We start from the raw sequence: 20,278 nt of genomic DNA on the forward strand, positions 1-20,278 counted from the left end.
ATATATATACTTCCTCCGTTCACTTTTATTTATCATGTTGCGTTTTTCGAAAGTCAATTTGAGTAATTTCAAAGTAGATTACATTAATTCGATATTATAAACAAAAAATTTAGATATTCAAAAACTATCCTAAAAGTACTATAAATTGCAATTTTTTATATATCAATATGATGAAAAAATACATTTGAAAAATATTAGTCAAAGTTCTTATAATTTAACTTTAAAAATAGAAATTATGATAAATAATAATAGACGGATGGAGTATATATTTACTAACTTATGAACCCCTTAAAAAAAATTGAATCACGGCTAAGTAGTAAGAAACACTATTGTTGTAGGTTTAAATCCCACTATCAATAAAAGTTTTAAAATTTTCAAATTTCTAATTTTGACTTCGACTAATCTAAATTTATGATATAATAATGGAATTCTCGTCGCTTAAATCAGTTTACCACTCGTCTCTTTTTTTTTTCACTCCTAAAATATTTTTTGTTCGCTTAATGAGTCACAACCTTGTAATTGGGAGCCGAAAATACTTTTCATTCGAGCAAGTCCCTCATATCAATTTTTTGTTTATACTTAGATATTTGTGTAATTACATAATCAAAGGAAACTATTCAAAATCATTTTGTACTATTTACTAAATTTTATCTTTGGATTTTTGGTGGTTCATTCATTTTTTAGCCATTAGCATATAATGTTGTATTTGTTGTGGACTTCAAGTGCTCAATTTCTTTTTCCAACTTCTAATTATGATTTAAATTATCTTTTTTATTAGGGTTACAGAAAAAAATGAAACTTTTTTTTTCTAATAACGAGAGAAATGAGACATAAAATTTTAATAACAAGGAATTCAAATCTAGTTTGAGAATAGTTGTTTGTGACATTTGTCTTCTATGCATTTATTAATTATTAATTATTAATTTGTCCTAGTGTTAATTATAAATCATGTTTTATGTATATTTCAAGCATTTAAATTTATAAATTTTGGAATTCATACTAAAGTTTGGATTTTTTTCCGAATATTATAACTATTTTCCGGAAACAGAAGAATAATAATTAATTGTTTTCTTTTTATTGTTTTTTTGTTTTCTTCAAATTATATAACAATATCCACATTTTTCATTTGTTTTAGTGAAGGTATATACATCAATTTAATTTATAAGGTATAATTTAATTGAGTATAAAATTGAAAAAAAAATTGAAATCAAGCCTAAACCTATCATGTGATTCTCTAACTATAAATATACACTTATCTAAGTAAAATAAAATAAATTTTCTTATAAATTGTATAAAATATATTATTTTTGTAAATAAATAAATAGGGAAATGAGATGGAAGAGAAAGTATATTCTTTTTTCATATTCAGATTACAGAGTGTAAAAGTGAAAAAGTAAAAAAAAATAAAATTAAAAGAGTAGAAATTGTGGTGAGAAATAAGTGGACGGTAGAAGGACACAAAAAGCTTAAATTAGGTAACTTTTGGACTAAAAAAGCAAGGATTTTTTTTTATGTGAATGAAAATAAAAATTACGCCACACATAAATAGTAAAAAGTGTATTAAACCTCTTCTCTCACTCGTTTTGGTACGCTAATAAGGTGAGATATTTCATAATTAAATAGACGATAAAAATTAATATTATGTTCCATTGGTCGTATAAATTTTATCTCATACTTTTAAGTGAGATAAATTAATTCATAAATTATAATTTCAAAACTATTTAATCACGTGTACTACATGTAATAATCTATAATCATACAAAAGATTATAACTTTACATTAAAATCATATAATTTTAAGTCTTTTGTTCGTCTTAAACTTGATGTCTGATCAAATATAACAATATAAATTACGACGAAAGAAGTAATAAAAGTGTGGGTGCAAATTAGTGGACGGTGGAAGGACTTAAGATGCTTTAATTAGGAAACTTTTGGACCAAAAATGTAAAGAAAAGTTTGGTTAATGTGAATGAAATACAAAAATAGTAAAAAGAGTTTCGTGCTTCGTAAGGATGAAGTCATGTTATGTCACACGTAACAGCTGGATCTCACCAATGTACCCTTCTCCTTAATTACTTGTACTTAAAAGCATTCATATCGATTTAACTATTAATGTTTATATATTTCAATTATTTAGGAATCGTTGTTTGGTAGCTATTTAGAATTATGCTAGTATTATTGATGCAAATTTTAGTTATTTTATTTTTTTTGTCTTCCTTAAAATAATGTATTAATTTTCTCGTAATTTGTATATATATTAGTTATATATGACTAATTTTTAACTAACTATTAAATGGTATATAGATGAATCGGGAGACGAGCATTGGTTTAGGGTTGAGAGTCAGGTTCCGGATTGGGACCCAAGTTCCAAATTAGTATAAGGAGTTGAATCTTAGAGTCAGAATCTTAAGTTAGGATTAGAATTCGAGTCTCAAGTCGGCTCTTAGATCGAGATCGATTGTTAGGGTCAGGGTCGGGGTCAAGGTCATGAATAAGATCGTAGGTCGAGACTAGGTTTCAAATATCGAATAGGGTCACTATAGGTCACCGACCAATGTCAGGATCGAGGTTAAGGGTTGGGTTCTAAATCTTGGTCGGGGTCAATGTTGGGAGTTGGGTCTTAGGAATTGAGTCCTCCTGGGTTAAAAGTGTGAGTTGGATTCTAAGTTGGGGTTAGAAATCAGAGTCTGGGGATGGGGTTAGGAGTCGAGTCAAGGTCAGGAGTAGGTTCTAAGTCAGGGTTCAAAAATTAAGTCTTATATCGAAATTCATGTCTTGATTTTGGATCGGGTTCATAATTGGAAGTCCAATCTTGTTTCTGATATCGGGGTTGTATTTGAATCTCAAGTCGGGATCAAAAGTTTGAATCTAGCTACGAGGGATTCCTCATCTCATAGAGCTATTGGATAGGAACCTGTTTTGAAGAGGTCATGAGGTTGAAGGAAAGTTTCGACAAAATATTTTCCTTGATATATGTGTATATATAAATATATAAAAATATTTTTCCATAGCAAACATGCCCTTAATAAGTGCACTTTTTAGAAGTTTCCACACGCTTACATATTTGAAGGGGAGTCTAGTTGGTGGATACTTATGGATTATTCTTATTTTATATGATGGATAATGTGTGATCCATGTTTAATGTAATTTTGAAATGATTGAATATCCAACCATTTAAAATATAATTGGGTCGAATTGATACCAAAACTTCTAACCATTTTGTCACCTCTAATGTTACTTCATTTAGTTACGGATTTATCGATAAGAGTTATTTTACTTCATACAAAATAGAAGTAAAATTTATGTATATTTTATTTTTTTCTGATCGGCTATATAAGTTAAAAAATGAATTTCTATGCCATTGGACCACTAAAATTTTGGTGTACTCAAAGTAGAGATGTTCAATTTATTCTAAAACTCACTTGATTTTATTAATTTCGAGCTTTATGTAATTTTTCTAAATAAAATATATTGATGTGAATTGTTTATTTTAAAATGGTTATGTTTGTTCCCTCCCCAATCATGGTAAACAAATAAAAGGAAAGAACATACTTTGACATTGAAGAAGCTATATATATATATTGTAGAAATTCAAATTACAACTATTTGAACTAGTGGAGTCAAAAAGTCTAACAAATAATTAAGAAAATAATATACTAAAATATTACACTAAAAATTCAAACTTGTAATTCAAAGTATATTGAACTACCTTTGTTATTACATTAGAAGCTTCTCTTATATGTTTTTTTAATTTATTTATTTTTAGTTATATACTTAGTTTAATACCAACCATACTTTTGTTGTTTATAGAATGAAGAGGTGTAATTGTTGACGTCTAAGGAATCCCTAATAGTAAGCATTAAGAACGTGAAATGTATTATCAAATATTTCATTTAAAAGTAAAGTTTTCATTTATCATTAATAAAGAAACTTAGATTTAAGAAAATATATATAATTATACAAATTTTTTTACCTTAAATATTATTAATTCATTTATATTTGAAATAATTACATATTGTCTTACTAATTAATAATTTTGTATGAAATTTCAAGTTAGATACACCACATCCTTAAATTTTAAGTCAAATACATACATAGATTTATGTGTTTCTGATATTGAATATATCTTTTGAATATTGTATATCTAGAATAAATTAAATTACACCTAATTTAATTCGCATATATCTAACTACAACAGATACATAGTAAATGTGGTAATTTCAAAAACTAAAGTTAAGGCACATAATTAGACACTAAAGTTATGTAACTTGTATCAATTGTTGTAGATTTAAATCTTTGAAAAATGATTTGATAAAAAAATCATTTTAAAACCCTTACATATAATAAGACTTTTCGAAATGAATTTGATCAGTTGAACTTGAAAGACGATATCAACTACAATATTAGTGGAATTAAAGTTTTCACTAAGAATATTCTAAATATAAAGACATATTCATATAAAGTCAAGTTGATTCAACATATACAAAATAAAAAATATGGAATTAATTATAAAATTTATCCCTAATACCTAGTTAATCCATCACTTAAAAACTCCTAAATGATTGATTTTTCTTACAATCTGTCACTAATACATAACTAAATAAAATTAACATGAAATTTTAATTGTTTAGCTACAAAAGTTCGTCCATCGATAATTTCTCAATTTCTAGTAGTCATACTATAATAACAACAACATATTCAGTATATACCATAAAAAAATCTGAAAAGAACGATATATATACAATCTTATTTCTACATTATAAAAATCATAAATAGACCGTTTTTAATAAACTCCCGATTCAAATAATTTTCCGCTTTAATATTTTTGAGAATGGATGCATGGATAAGAACAAGTTGTGCTAAATCTATAAAAGAAGAATTTGGTATGTATAAAAAGGAAAGTATAATAAAAGGAAAAAGACAAGACGTTTACGAAATATGTATTTACTATAGGTAGCAAAATCGTGTCCAGCCATAGAGAAACAAAAAGTGGGAGCTTGTAGCAGCCACCAAACAACTAATTAATTGTTCATTCAATTTAATTTATTTCATTGAGCCAAAAAAAGATACTTATCGTTTTTTATTATACATCTGTAACAATTTATGTGATATCTTTCATTTTTCTAGAGTTAGAAGTCAGTGGCAGAGCCATCATAGCTTTAGGGGGTTCTTCGGCGGAAAATTATATTATTTTTATATGATTAAACTAATTTTTTAGGTATACATTGTAGATATCGAATCCCCTTCGGCTATTTCGTATATCTATTTCTTCAGATTTTGAACTCTCTTATCGAAAATTCTGACTCCGCCTCTGCCAGCAGTTTAAGTTTGATCGACAATTTATGCATGGAATTTTTAAATTTTATGAAATGAAATTTATATATTTATAAGTTACGTAAAAAGTACTATAAGTCATAATAATTTATAATATAATATATTTAAAAAATCTATAATAAAAAATAAATTTGTTGAAATTTTAAAATCTAAAAAATATCACGTAAAAATGAGATTTTGAAGAAAGTATTGAATTTCATTATCATCTCCATCTTTATCTAACTATGTATATAGAAACAATTGATAAATATGGATTTAAAGGCAACAATGTGACGTATAGGTTTTTAATTCTAACTATATACTATATAAAAAATAAAAAAACATACCTATATAGTACATATTTACACGCATGTTTATTTCAAATATTTACAAAAATTGTGATGGAAGAATTCGTCACAAATTTGATTTTTTTTTTAAAAAAAATATTTCGGCCATCACATGTATATAATTATTGAAACGAAATTCTTATTTTCGTCATAAATATAATTATGCGTTATAAATTAAAAATTTGTGATGAATCGATAAATCTGTCAAGATTTATAACAAATTTTTATTTAGATATTTGTGATAATTACTAATTTATAACAGAATTGTGAGAGATTATTATGTCTATCACAATATTTTTTTCACATTGATTAATTTTTATCATAAAATTGTCACAAATGCATTGAGAAGTCATGATGAACTTGTCACAAATTTGTAATTTTTCTTTTGATGATGATATTAATGTATTACTTTGTTAGTTTAATTTTTCGTGATTCTATTTAATTGAGTTTAAAATTTAAAAAAAAATATAAAAGCTTTAATTCTGAAAGACATACACTCTTAAACATATCAAAATAATCATACAACTATAGAAACTTGTTATTAAGAGATAACTAAATTTTTTATTTATTTAATATTTAAATATAATTTTTTTAAAACAGACTAAAAAGATATAAAAATATATATTACAAAAAAAAATATCATGTGGAATAAATTCTACATCCATTAACTTAAAATCATATATTATATATACATTATAGAAAAAAAAAGTTGAAAAGGAGTGTGGGATGCCCACCTCATTAATCTTTTTTCTTCATAATGACCCTTTTGAGTTGTGAAGAGTTGGAAATACCAAAAATTTCAATATATCAAATCAATTATTTTATTCTTATTTGGATATAATGAATCTTTTATTGTATTCAACTACCTATCAACTAATTCCATTATTTCTTAGTGCTCTTCACTTTCCCTCTTTTTCATTCATTAATTCATTATTACATAAAATGATCAATAGTAGGTTAATTAAATTCATTTGGGATACAAAATTATTAAAACAAAGCTTATAATAAAAACCAACTACTACTATATATAGGGAATAAAGTTTGGCTTGTCCCTCCTACACCCACCCAACTACTCCTCCACAAGCCCACCCGAATAGGCGGATTTAGAAAATAACATGTGTTTTTACTGAAACTTATTTATTATTATATATTACTTAAAATTGTTATGTAAAAACTTATGAACGGTAAATCTTGGATCTGTCTTTAATTCATTTGACATATAGTTCAAAAATCAAATAAACGAAAGCAAATAATTGGTTTTTTTTAATCAAACTCTACATATATATTAAGAAATTAACGAATTATATTTTAAAAATTAATCAATTACTAGCCGTTGAGACAATTTACAATTAAAAAACTCATATAAAATAATATTGAAGATAATTATGCCCTAGCCTCTTTAATTTCAAAGTAGTGTGAAGTAATTGATCATAGTTTTTTTTTTTTTAATTATTATTTATGAAACTTTTACCAAAATTGCTTGAGACAATGAATTTAACTTGGGGAAAAAAAGGTAGGAGCTAAATATCTACTTATAGATTTAGTAAATCCAACAAAATTGAATGTAAGATGCGATTAAGATGTCTTCATAAAGACATGGATATAAAAAGAGTAGTTATACTTATACTAGCCATTTGTTGATCATGGATTGGCTTTAAATATTGTTTTTTCAAAATGATTTAACTAATATATGTTGACAGGATATATATTTTCTTATAAAAAAGTTATTAGTATAACTTAACCTATTATTAGTGAAGAATTTGTTTAAATATTTTCCTATTTTCTAGAAGTGTTTGTAATTAATTACATTTCTTGTTTAGGCTTTCTACTAGTATACTAGTACATGCACTCTACTAGATACTTCCATATACATAATTATAATTAATGTGAATTTATATATGATATTAGAGTTTTATGTGTTTCTTTTAAAATTTAAGTATTATTATTTTTTTTATAATTCTTCTTTCATTGTTATGTTTAAAATTCTAGAAATTGGAGACAAAAACGTTTTCGATATAATTATATATCCAATTGATCTGCGTCTATTTTAAAATCGATATATCCTCAAATCATAGTCAATCTACTAGTACTAGTACATGCACTCTATTTGTATAGATACTTCATATGCACAATGATAATTAATGTGAATTTATACATGATATCAGAGTTTTAGATGTCTCCTTCAAAATTTTAGTATTGTCTTCTTTTTTTTTTAATTCTTCTTCCGTTATGTCAAAAATGCTAGGAGGCGGAAATAGAAACTCCGCCGCCATAATTATATGTCCAATTGGTATGCGTCCATTTTAGAGTCAATCTTTTCTCAAATCAAAGTCAATCTTCTAGTACTAGTACATGCACTCTACTTGTATAGATACTTCCATATACGCTATGATAATTAATGCAAATTTATACATGACATCAGATCTTTATGTGTTTTCTTTAAAATTCAAGTATAACTTTTTTTTATAATTCTTATTCCGTTGTTATGTCAAAAACTATAGGAATCGGAGACAGAAACGCCACCGCCATAATTATATGTCCAATTGATCTGCGTCCATTTTATAGTCAATCTTTCCTCAAATTATAGTCAATCTAAGTTTTAGTACATGCACTCTGCTTGTATAGATACTTCATATGCACAATGATAATTAATGTGAATTTATACATGATATGAGAGCTTTAGGTATGAGAGCTTTAGGTGTCTTCTTCAAAATTCTAGTATTGTCTTCTTCTTCTGTTGTTATGTTAAAGACCCTAGGAGCCGGAGACAGAAACTACACCGCCATAATTTTATGTCCAATTAATCTGCGTTCAGTTTAGAGTCAATCTTTTCTCAAATTATTATTGTAGAAAATATCTACAACACGAGATAATTAACTCGTTATAACTTATAACTTATATTTGTTACATCCAAACTTCTGATAAATAATTAAGAAACACTTTACGATAATCTTTGATGATCACTAAATTTTTTAAAATAAGATATATATGGTCCTACATGCCATAAAAATGATGGGGTACCCAAAGCCCACATTTGAATAAGAAGGGTAGCTTGAAGTGATGTTCCATTAGGAGATTTTCCCAAAATCTTCATTTGTCTCACTATTATTACTCACAATGCCAAGTTTAGGAGATATCGTCAACTTTCGTCTCACTTAAAATTGAAATCTTTTTTGATTGCAACAATTATTTTTTCATACAAATAAAAATGTTGGTCCACTAATAGGATATAATAATAATAATAGTAACGTTAGTAAATTAAAATTTGAAAAACTATTTTCTTTTCTTGTCCAAAAAAGTTAACAAAAAAATTTATATGAAGCTCCCTTATGTTTGCTATTAACTCAATCTATGTACAACTAATTTTGTTTGTTTTAGTTTGATATGTCTTATTCACTCATTAATTTCAATTAAAAGTGATAAGTTCATTTCTTGTCACTTTTAAATAAGTATACAAGTTTGTCAGATGCCTACACTATGGTGAATTACCAAAAAAATAGTATAGATAATACATACGGATTCAGAAACTAAAGTTCAAGTAATTTTCAAACGACTTTAAATTAATTTTATATTACAATAATTAGATTTACTATAAAATGTTTATAAATATTTAAAATGTATATAAAATCTAAATAAATATTATTAAGTTCATATAAAAACGTAATCAGATTTTTAGATCTATGCGCGCCCCCAGATTGTTGAGGGATTGTTTTGGGTGGGGTTGGGGGTGTGATAATTTGACAAGGAATTAAGCTAGCCTCATATATTGACAATTGAAGAAGATCGATTGCGTAGGGAGAAGGCAACTTAGACTAATTTACGTTTCAAAAATAAATAAATTGATAACCATTTAAATCAAATTTAATTTAAAAAAGAAAAAAAAAACAAGAGATCGATTATTGAATTTTTAGTATAATGTTTATATATATATATATATATAGGATTCTAATCCCACTAAAGGTCATTAACTTTTTTTTTCTTCCCATTATATGCTAGATTAAGATTATCCACTCAAATATTTTTAAAGAATAAAGAATATCAACAAGTAAAAAAAAATGTATACAAACAACAAAATATTCCCACAACTCCACAAGCAAATGACCTCATCACCTCCTTTTTTTTTTACTATTTAGTGTTTGATATTTATTTTCGATTTTAAGTAATCTAAATTTATATTAAAAAATTTTACTTTGAAAATAAATCAAATTTATTAAAATATAATTACGTAATTCCTCCTATTAAAAAAAATGATTCTGTTTCCTTTTTAGTCTGTTTCAAAAAGAATGATTCACTTTCTTTTTTGGCAACACTTGGCATGTTTAAGACCACAAGATTAAACGGCATTTTGATACATTGACATAACTTTAATTTAGAACCACAAAATTAAAAAAAAAACTTTTTCTTTTCTTAAACTCTGTTTTAAGTTAAACTAAATTATTTTTTAAAAAAACAAAGAAAATATCGTTTATCGACTATCGTAATCTTTATTAATGTTTAATTAAACTCATTACTAGCTAAAATAAAAAGCTAAAATATTCATTATAAATTCAATTACTTATCTTTTAAATTTTGAATCCGAATCCGAATAAAAAAGGGGAAAGTCTTTTATAAGGTGAATTGCGGCTATGTTTTTTTTTTATTTTTTGATTCTTTACTATTTGCTTTTTAAGTGTTATTGTGGTTAAGAGTCAAAGTATGAGTTTGCGTGTGGATTTTGAAGTGTGTACATTTTCAAGGAAGAAAAACAAAAAAAATCAAGAAACGTGATACTTTTATTTGCAATTATTATCTTTTTCTTATTTTTTTCTTTTTTGTTGGAATATATGTTGTCTACTCCAACATGTCTCCTTGCAACTTGTAGACAATGACATACTTCTCCCCACAACACATCCTCTTTTTATCTATTCAGATACGAATTCAGAATTTATAATTTTTTATAATAATTCCAAGTAAATATTGATTTATATATCAATATCGATGCGCATCTTTATCAAAGTTTTCTCTGATTGTGCCCCTCTTAGGCATAATTCACAATCTTTCGGGTCCCAACAAATATACTTACACTAGAATCTTTCTTAAAAGATTAATGTCGATTGATAGGTCACTTCTTAGCCCACCGATTAATTTTCTTACGCCTTTTTATATATTTATATATATGTGAAATAACATGTGATGGACAAAACGATGAAATTTATAGCTATAATGATAGTTAATGAAGAGGAGTATACGATGAGTTAACAACTTTTATAAGACAAATAAGTAAAATATAATCCAGTAAGTAGAGTTAAGAAATGGAAAAGCTACCAATAATTAAGAAAAAACATCACAAGTGTAAAAGCAAAAATGATGTTGAAAAAGAAATAAGGTTTTATATTATTTCACTTATTTGTGCTCCTCGTTCCATCATTATTTTGTTAGTTCGATTTCAACTTTCTAGTACAATGTGTTAATTGTTTTATTATTAGCTAACGTAGGACTTTTATAAAATCGATTTGTTGTGGTGGATTTAAAATTTTTTGTTCAGAAAATTAAAAAAAATTGTGCTTAATATTTGAACTTGGAATATTAAAGATCAAATTTTGAACCTTTTAAATCACTAAATCAAATGTTCTTATTTGAAAAATAATTAGTTAGGAAATATACAATTTATGCATGATTAATCAATTTTGAAAAACACTTTGACAATATTAGATCGATAATTTATGCTTGGTTAGTTCTCTAAGTACTTTTGGAGAAAAATTACGTTTTTACTACTATCCGAAAGTGTTATTTTTTTTTTTTATAATAACTTGATCAAATACGTTTAGCTTCAAAATAAATATTAATTTTTAAAAAAAGTTTTTTTTAGATTCAAAAAAGTTTTAATTTTTTTTTTTTTTGCTCTTCCATACCATAATTGAGTGTCTATGTGGTATACCTAAATTAAAATTACATCTATATTGGAATAAAATAAACAATTTTATTTTTATACATTTGCGTATAGAACATACTTATTAAACTAGCTATATGTAACCTTATAATGCTAGTCCACTCTCTCATACTATATATTATAAATAAATTTTATATGCTTAAGTAAACTAATATAATATGTTAAGAGACTTCTAGAAGAGGGTATATAAATTCAAAAATGGTAATGAAACTCAACGTTGACCATAGAGTTCTCTTAATTTTTTTTTTATTATATTGGAAAAAAATATAATACTTTGCCCTTTGAAATTATATCATGATTTATGGAATATTAGAAGTCACTTCTCTTCTTTCTAAAGATAATTAATTTCACACTGTCAACTCTTCAAGAGTCGAAGATAAATATCTAATGTTTGACAAATAAAATAATTTTTAATGAATTAATAATAAGATTTAATTAATATAATTGGTACCTTTCTTCATTTATAGGTAACGTACCAAAAAAATTGAGAACATTATATTATGAGACGTAACAAAATTTAGGTGTTTTGAGTATTAAAATGGAGAATAGATTTCTTGCAAGAATATTTATTCATTATAAAAGTTTGACGTCACACTTTCACAAGTGCATATTTGTATATATCCACCAGTGTACGTTCACATAGAAGAAAAAAATGGCAACTCTAATATGGTTTTATGAAAAATTATATATATAGAGAGAGAGACGATTCGAAGAGAGTAGAGTGTATGCAGATCTTATTTCTATTTTAAAAGTAGAAAACATATTTCTGATAAATAAAAAAGGTAATACTATTCGAAAGAACTTTTTTTTTTGTAGTTAAAATGAGTTTGATTGTATCTATTTAATAATGTAATCGAAAATATGACTGTCTCACTGTTCACTCGATTTTTGAGTTGTAATTATTGTGTAGGATAGATGATTGAGTGGCTTAAGGCGTTCGACATAACATTGAAATTGCTATGTAAGCTTTTGTTTAGGGAGAGTTTGAGTTCCTTTCTTTCTTGTACTTTGCTTGTAAATTGACTAATTTTACCAACAATAAGGACTCAACACAACAATGGATAACAAGTACACTCTTTTTTGATTAAAAGATATAAATTTCTAATTCTTGGTTATTGTGATACATTAAGTAGAATATTAAAAAATAATCATTATCGAAAAAAGTAACTTTCACATATAGCAAACATAAAAATTATAGTTGTATATTATAGCTATACTTTGTATAATTGCACTTCATAACAAACATAAATATGTATATATTTTGCTATACATATACGGGGAAAAAATAGTTGTATAATTCGTTATATATATACTAAGAAACCAGTTGTATAATTCGCTATACATAACAAAAGAAAATAGTTGTATACAAAAGTTCAATTGTATAATTTATGTATGTATAAAACTAGAAAGAGACAAAAAAGAAAATTCGACAGAGAATATTTGTATTGTAAAATTATAAGTGTATAGGACCGAGATATATGTATTTGTATGTGTATATACAATTTTTCCTCGCTTTATACAAATAAAAATGCAATTTAAATATTTTATTTCTGTTTGTATAAGCGAGAGAGACGAGGGCGGCGAGCGAGATCTAAGAGAGGGGAACGAAAATATATGTATATATACAATTTTCTCTCGCTTTATACAAACACATTTTATACATTGTATAAAAGCGAGAGAGGCGAGTGAGAAAGGGAGAGTGACGAGCGAGAGTTTGAGGGAGAGAGACGACTGACAAACATTTTACTACAGGGCACAACTAAATTAAAGTATGATTATAACATTTAATTTAATTTATTAATTTGTCATTGTATATAATTTTCCCAAGAAATTATCCTACTATTTTATCTAGTTATGACAGGCTTACTAGCCCATCGCTGAAGATAACATGTGGGCCTCATGGTCAAGTCCAACCAAATAGAATTACAGATTTTTCTAAGAAACTATACCCAATGACCTAGAAAATGGGTCATCTCAAATTTTTAAGGGATAATTATATATAATAGCAAACTAATAACTTAAAATAAATGGAGTAGCTACTGTTTGATTTAATTGTGTTTCATAGCAAACGTTTCCCAAAGTTTTTTAGTCGCCTCTGTCCCAAAACTCTCGCTCGCCACTCTCCCATTCTCACTCGCCACTCTCCCTCTACTCGCCTTTCTTGCTTTATACAACAGACGTGTATAAATTGTGTTTCTGTTTTGTATAAAGCAAGAGAAAATTGTATATACACATGCAAAAGCATATATCTTCGTGCTATACACTTAATTATACAATTTACAAACATTTTACTTCGTTCAATTGTATACAAATGCAAATTTTATACGAATATTGCAGCGAAAAAGGCCAGCGAATTATAAAATTGCAGTGAAATACAATTTTCTTTCGCTTTATACAACAGAAAGTGTATAAATTGTGTTTCTGTTTTTGTATAAAGCGAGAAAAAAACATATACCTTCTTCTTATACACTTATAATTATACAATATACAAACATTTTACTTCGATCAATTGTATGCAAAGTAAATTTTATACACATATTGCAGCGAAATAAGCCAGCGAATTATACAATTGCAGTAAAACAGGCCAACAAATTATTCAATTGCAGCAAAATATGTCAGCGAATATACAATTTAGGCCAGCGAATCATACAATTGTATATGTATAGCGAGGCCAGCAAATTATACAATTTAGGCTAGCGACTTATACAGTTGTATATGTATACCGAATTATATAGTTATATGTTTGCTATGGAGCGCAATTATTATACAAGCTTTGCTATAGCATACAAATATAAATTTTTTGTTTGCTATATATGAAAGTTGCTCAACTTTTAACCCCAACTTTTCTCATAGGCGTTGAGCTTAAAAGTCTAAAGTTCTGCTCGTAGTATAAGTGAGGTCAAAAGTTTAAGACGATCATACATGTATATACCCTTGATTTTCTCACCAAATAGCACGTTTTGAGGCCACTGTTTATATTTGGGACATATACAAAGATATACTAAATAAATCTCATATCTATAATAATAAAGCGGCGCCTAATAATACCTCAGAGTACTATAGCAACAAAATTTACATAATATATACACTCTTAATAATTGTATTAGTGTTCTTCCTTATTCACGTGTATATAATGTGTATAGAACTTATCCACATGATAATAATAAGATATACACAAGAGAAACATATGGAATATACAAATATACAATTGTGATACACAGATATACACCACTAAACTAAGATGCGAGATAATTCGAACCCAATAACCTTGATACAAATATTGTATTTGTTTTAAAATTTAATTCAATAATTTTAATGAGATAAAATCTTAAATATTTAGGGGTCGTTTGGTAGGCCGCAATAGAAGAAATAGTTCATGTATTATGTAAGATATTATTTAGCACTATGTTTGGTAGGAATTCCTGTCTTTGTAGAACTAATCCATGGTATTATAGGATGTATTACTAATATCTTCCATTTATTCCTCGAATCATTTTAATAATTTTGTTTATTTTCTTGATTTTATGGTTTATGTTTTAGATTTGTACTAGTAAATTTAATTAAATAAATTAGATTACAAATTATATAGAAAAAATATTTCCAATTGATTATCAACTCAAATAAAACAATGGATGAAATATTTCAAGTCTTTTACTCGATTAAAATATTTATTAGACAACCCATTTTAGGTTAGTAATATTTTCAAAATACCATCATTTACAAATGCATATAGATTATAGAGTATAGGCGGACCCGGGCAAATTTACATGCTAAAAATAAAGCACATGAACCTATGTTTTTTTTAAGGAATAATGCCCAAGTACCCCCTCAACCTATGCCCGAAATCTCAGAGACACACTCATACTATACTAAGGTCCTATTACCCCCCCTGAACTTATTTTATTAATAATTTTTTACCCCTTTTTAGCTTACGTGTCACTATCTTGTGGGCCCAACGATGATTGACTTTTTTTTTGAACTAGTGCCACGTAGGCTAAAAAGGGGTATAAAATAAGTTCAGGGGGGGTAATAGGACCTTAGTATAGTATAAGTGTGTCTCTGGAATTTCGGACATAGGTTGAGGGGGTACTTGGGTATTTTCCCTTTTTTTAATAGTATAATTAGGTATTTTATGTATACATTTTCTAAAATTGGTATAATATATTAAGTTGACTCTCATTTATAATAATACGAATGATAAAATGATTTACAAATAAAATATAATAATTTCAGAAATAGGGCACGAGGAGGATAAGGTATGTGCAACACCACTAATTAAAAGTAGGATTTTTTTGCTAATTGGTTATCATCTCAAATAAAACAACAAATGAAATAATTTAATTGGTTTACCCTATTAAAATATTTATTAGACAACCCATTTCAGGTAGTAATATTTTCAGAACATCATTTAAAAATGCATATGTAAACCCTCACATATCATTATGATATAAAAGTTATGTTTTTGAAATACGTACAGTATCATTATGATATAAAAGTTTGTTTATGAAATACGTACAATATCATTATGATATAAAAGTTTGTTTTTAAAATACGTACAAAGTCTATTACTAAAACATGCGAGAAGACTATATACGCAACGAAAATGATATACTTAGTAAAACGGAAAAGTTGATGAGAACATGAAAGAAATCTAAATATCCCCTCATAATCCATTGTCCCACATCGACTATAAAGCCCAAATAAGGCAACTTTATAAGCTCTCAACCTAATAACAAGTGTGCCGAGCTTGGTAATGCGAGCTTGTAACTCAAGTGAGGGCATTAAGGTGATGCAGACAAACTAATAAAAGTGGGTTAAAGTCTCTTGTGGGTGTTATGGACCAAAGCATTGATATATGGCTTTGAAAGTCTACAATTATATTGTGGGCAGTTGGTCCTCCTCTTTGATAGTAGAGGTTGACCAAGAAGGGGAGAGTTTGGTTTATAACCTCTTTGCTGACTTCACAGAGCAGTGGCTCATCCCTCTTTGGGCAACAACAATAATGTTGTGTTGCTATCAACAAGTCCAAAACCCTAAAATGATGACATGTCTCTCATAGTTTGGACCATCACCTTTTTCTTTTTGGATCAAAAGTTTGTTTTAAAATTTAGAGTAAAAAAGAGCTAGGCATGTTGGGTCGACTCGGTCCGGCTTGATCCAGTATTTAGTAGGATTGAACTAATATTTTCGAAGTTCATTGAAAAAAAATATTTTTTGAATGGACCGAATTAGCTCGGTGAATCATGGGACTTGAGCAATATGGATAGGGTTGATCCATGGGCTAAATAAAAAAGAGTAATAAAAATAACAAAAGTTCAAACTCAAAGTCTATTTAAAATTTGAAATACTAAAAATTTAGAATCATCAAACGTGATGTTACTGTATTCTTATTACTATTGTATTAGCAAAATCATCATTTAATATTGGGTACGTGTTCTGATCATCAAGTATGGAAGTTGCCTCCATCATGAAAATATTCAAACACTTGTAACTACTCGAAAATGATTGCATGATTTTTCTCAATCTGATGATATATTTTTTTGTGTACATTTAAATACTACACGTAGTTCTTAAATTTATCTAATTTTTCATACACAAGTCACAACTGCGATTGATGATCATTGGGGTGCCATTGATGAAACTTTGGAGATCCAAAATTAAAATTTGAGTTTTCCATATCAGAATCATTTTTCATTTGGACATGACAATTATATAAGAAATATACCAATATACAATGGTGATACATAAATATACATGGATATACACCACTAGACCAAGACATGGATTAAGTCGAACTCAATAGCCTTGATACAAACATTATATTTGTGTAAAGAATGTAAATTCAATAATTGAAAATCTAAAATCTAAAATCCTTTATCTTTAAATTACGACTCATACCTACTTTACCTACTTGACGAAAGGGAATGAACAACGTTTCATTTCCAGGTTTATGGATTGGATTCCGTCAGCCTCACGACATGATGCTTTGGTTACTGGTAAACGCTTCCCCAAAGGCGACTCTTTCGAGTTTCCGTCATTGTCACTGTCTATCTTTATGCTTTGTAAGCCTGCCTTACATATTTGCTTATTTTTATTATCCCTATGTCCGAACTAGGAGTGACGGTTGGGTGGATTGGGTCATAATAGATCAAGATAATAAAGTAGTCATGATCCAATCCAACGCAAATTTGTTTGGATCAAAACGGATCACAACTCTACTCAAGCCAATTTTGATCAAGTTTAGTTGTTTTATTTATTCTTTCGAAATATTTAGCGGTCATTTGGTAGGCCGTATTAGAAGAAATAGTTCATGTATTATGTAAGATATTATTTAGCACTATGTTTGGTAGGTTTTCGTGTCTTTGTATAATTAATCCATGGTATTATAGGATGTATTACTAATATCTTCCATTTGGAGGTATTAGTAACACATAGGATATAATATCATGGGATAAACCTATGTAAAAACAAAAATATTCCTCGAATCATTTTAATAATTTTGTTTATTTTCTTGATTTTATGGTTTATGTTTTATATTTGTACTAGTAAATTTAATTAAATAAATTAGATTACAAATTATGTAAAAAAAATATTTCCAATTGATTATCAACTCAAATAAAACAATGGATGAAATATTTTAAGTATTTTACTCGATTAAAATATTTATTAGACAACCCATTTTAGGTTAGTAATATTTTCAAAATACCATCATTTACAAATGCATATAGATTATAGAGTATAGGCGGACCCCGGCAAATTTACATGCTAAAAATAAAGCACATGAACCTATGTTTTTTTTTAATCGTATAATTAGATATTTTATGTATATATTTTTTTAAAATTGGTATAATATATTCAGTTGACTCTCATTTATAATAATGCTAAATTATAGTGCATTTGATTGGATGCTAACTTGGAAAACTATGGATCACACTTTTTTTTTTCTTTTTTTAAGTGATGCACTCATATTCTAGAAATTCTAAATCTGTCTCTAACTAAATCCTCACGTACCATTGCGAGGTATAGAAGTTGCTTTTGAAATACATAATTCCACAAGTAAATTATGAAAGTATAGATAAACCTTATTCCTAAAGAGGTTGACTTTGCAAGAAGGAGAGTTTGGTTTAATATAACCTCTTGATGACTGACTTCACAGAGCATTGCTAACAAGTCCAAAACCCCCTAAAATGTCATGAGGCTTCTCATAGTTTGGACCATCACTTTTTTGAATCAAACCTGTCTTAAAAAAATCTTTAAATATAAAATTTAGAGCCGTCAAAATGGGCTAGACATGTTGGGACGGCTCGGCACGGCATAACCTGTGATTTAATAGGGTTGAACTAAGATTTCTGAAGTTCATTAAAGGAAATAGGTTTTTTAGCCCAGTCTGAAAAAGTCGATGATATGTGGGGCTTTTTCAATATGGGTAGGGCCGACTCCTTGTCTAAATAAAAAAAAATAAAAGTACGAACATGAAAATATTCAAACATTTGTAGCTACTCGAAGATAGTTGCACGGTATTTTTCAAATTGATAATATCTTTTTTGTACATTTAAATACTCTACGTAGTTCATAAATTTAATTTTTTTTAACACACGTGTCACAACTAAGATTAGTGATCATTGGGGTGAAATTTGAATAAGTCTGCCATTGATGAAATTTAATTTGAGTTTTTCATATCAGAATCATTTTCATCTGGACATGAAAATCATATGAGAGATACACAAGTGCCACATGTGAAATATACCAATATACGATGGTGATACATAGATATACATAGGACATACACCACTAGACCAAGACGTGGATTAAGTCGAACCAAATGTCCTTGATACAAACATTGTATTTGTTTTAAGAATGTTAATTTAGTAATTTAAAAGATAAAATCTTAAATTATTAAACTTTAAATAGTACATATGAAACCATTTTATTCTTTCTTTAAAAACTCCTTTCCAAATATGCATTTAAAACATAAACTTCTGGACGAACTTTTCAAGTCCGAAATCATTAATGCATAAGAAGTCTCATGTAAAAATCTTTATATACCTGACTTTTATAAACACTTAGAGTTCATCATTATGACTTTAGGGCGTGAAGACGAACTTAGTCCATCACTATGAGTAACCTAACATACATGGAAGAACAAAGTTCTTGACGAAACTGAAAGAACACTTGAAAATCCTAATTTCTCCTCTCGGATCCTTGTTTTGAAACTTTGAAGCATTAATGAGTGTAATATGATCGATTAATACCGTTTAGAATTTTATTTAGGTGTAAGAATGTCGAGGGTATAAGCTTAGAAGGGTTTGGGAAAGAAAAAGATGTAAAGAACCTTTCACGGGGCATCTATGGTTCATGATTTGATCTACGGGCGGTAGATCTCACCCGTGGAATTCATATTGAAATTCTATGGCTCAAAACTTCATTCTACGGACCAAAATATGACATGTAGAAGTTTCTATAAATTGTAAATTGGTCTGTAAGAATTAAACCCAAAGTTTTGACTCTCGATACTTTTTCCACGAGTGAACAATACGGATCATAGAAACTTCTACGACCTAGAGAAGTGATTTGTAGGCCATTGACTCAGAAAATGATGTTGTGGTAGTCTTTGGAAAAACAATCATGACCTTTTACTTCAAACTTGAAATGAGGCAAACTTAGAGCCTGTTTGGCTCAGCTTAAAAGCT

This window comes from Solanum pennellii, chromosome 1 (assembly GCF_001406875.1).
Source record: "Solanum pennellii chromosome 1, SPENNV200".
In the NCBI taxonomy this organism is placed as follows: Eukaryota; Viridiplantae; Streptophyta; class Magnoliopsida; order Solanales; family Solanaceae; genus Solanum; species Solanum pennellii.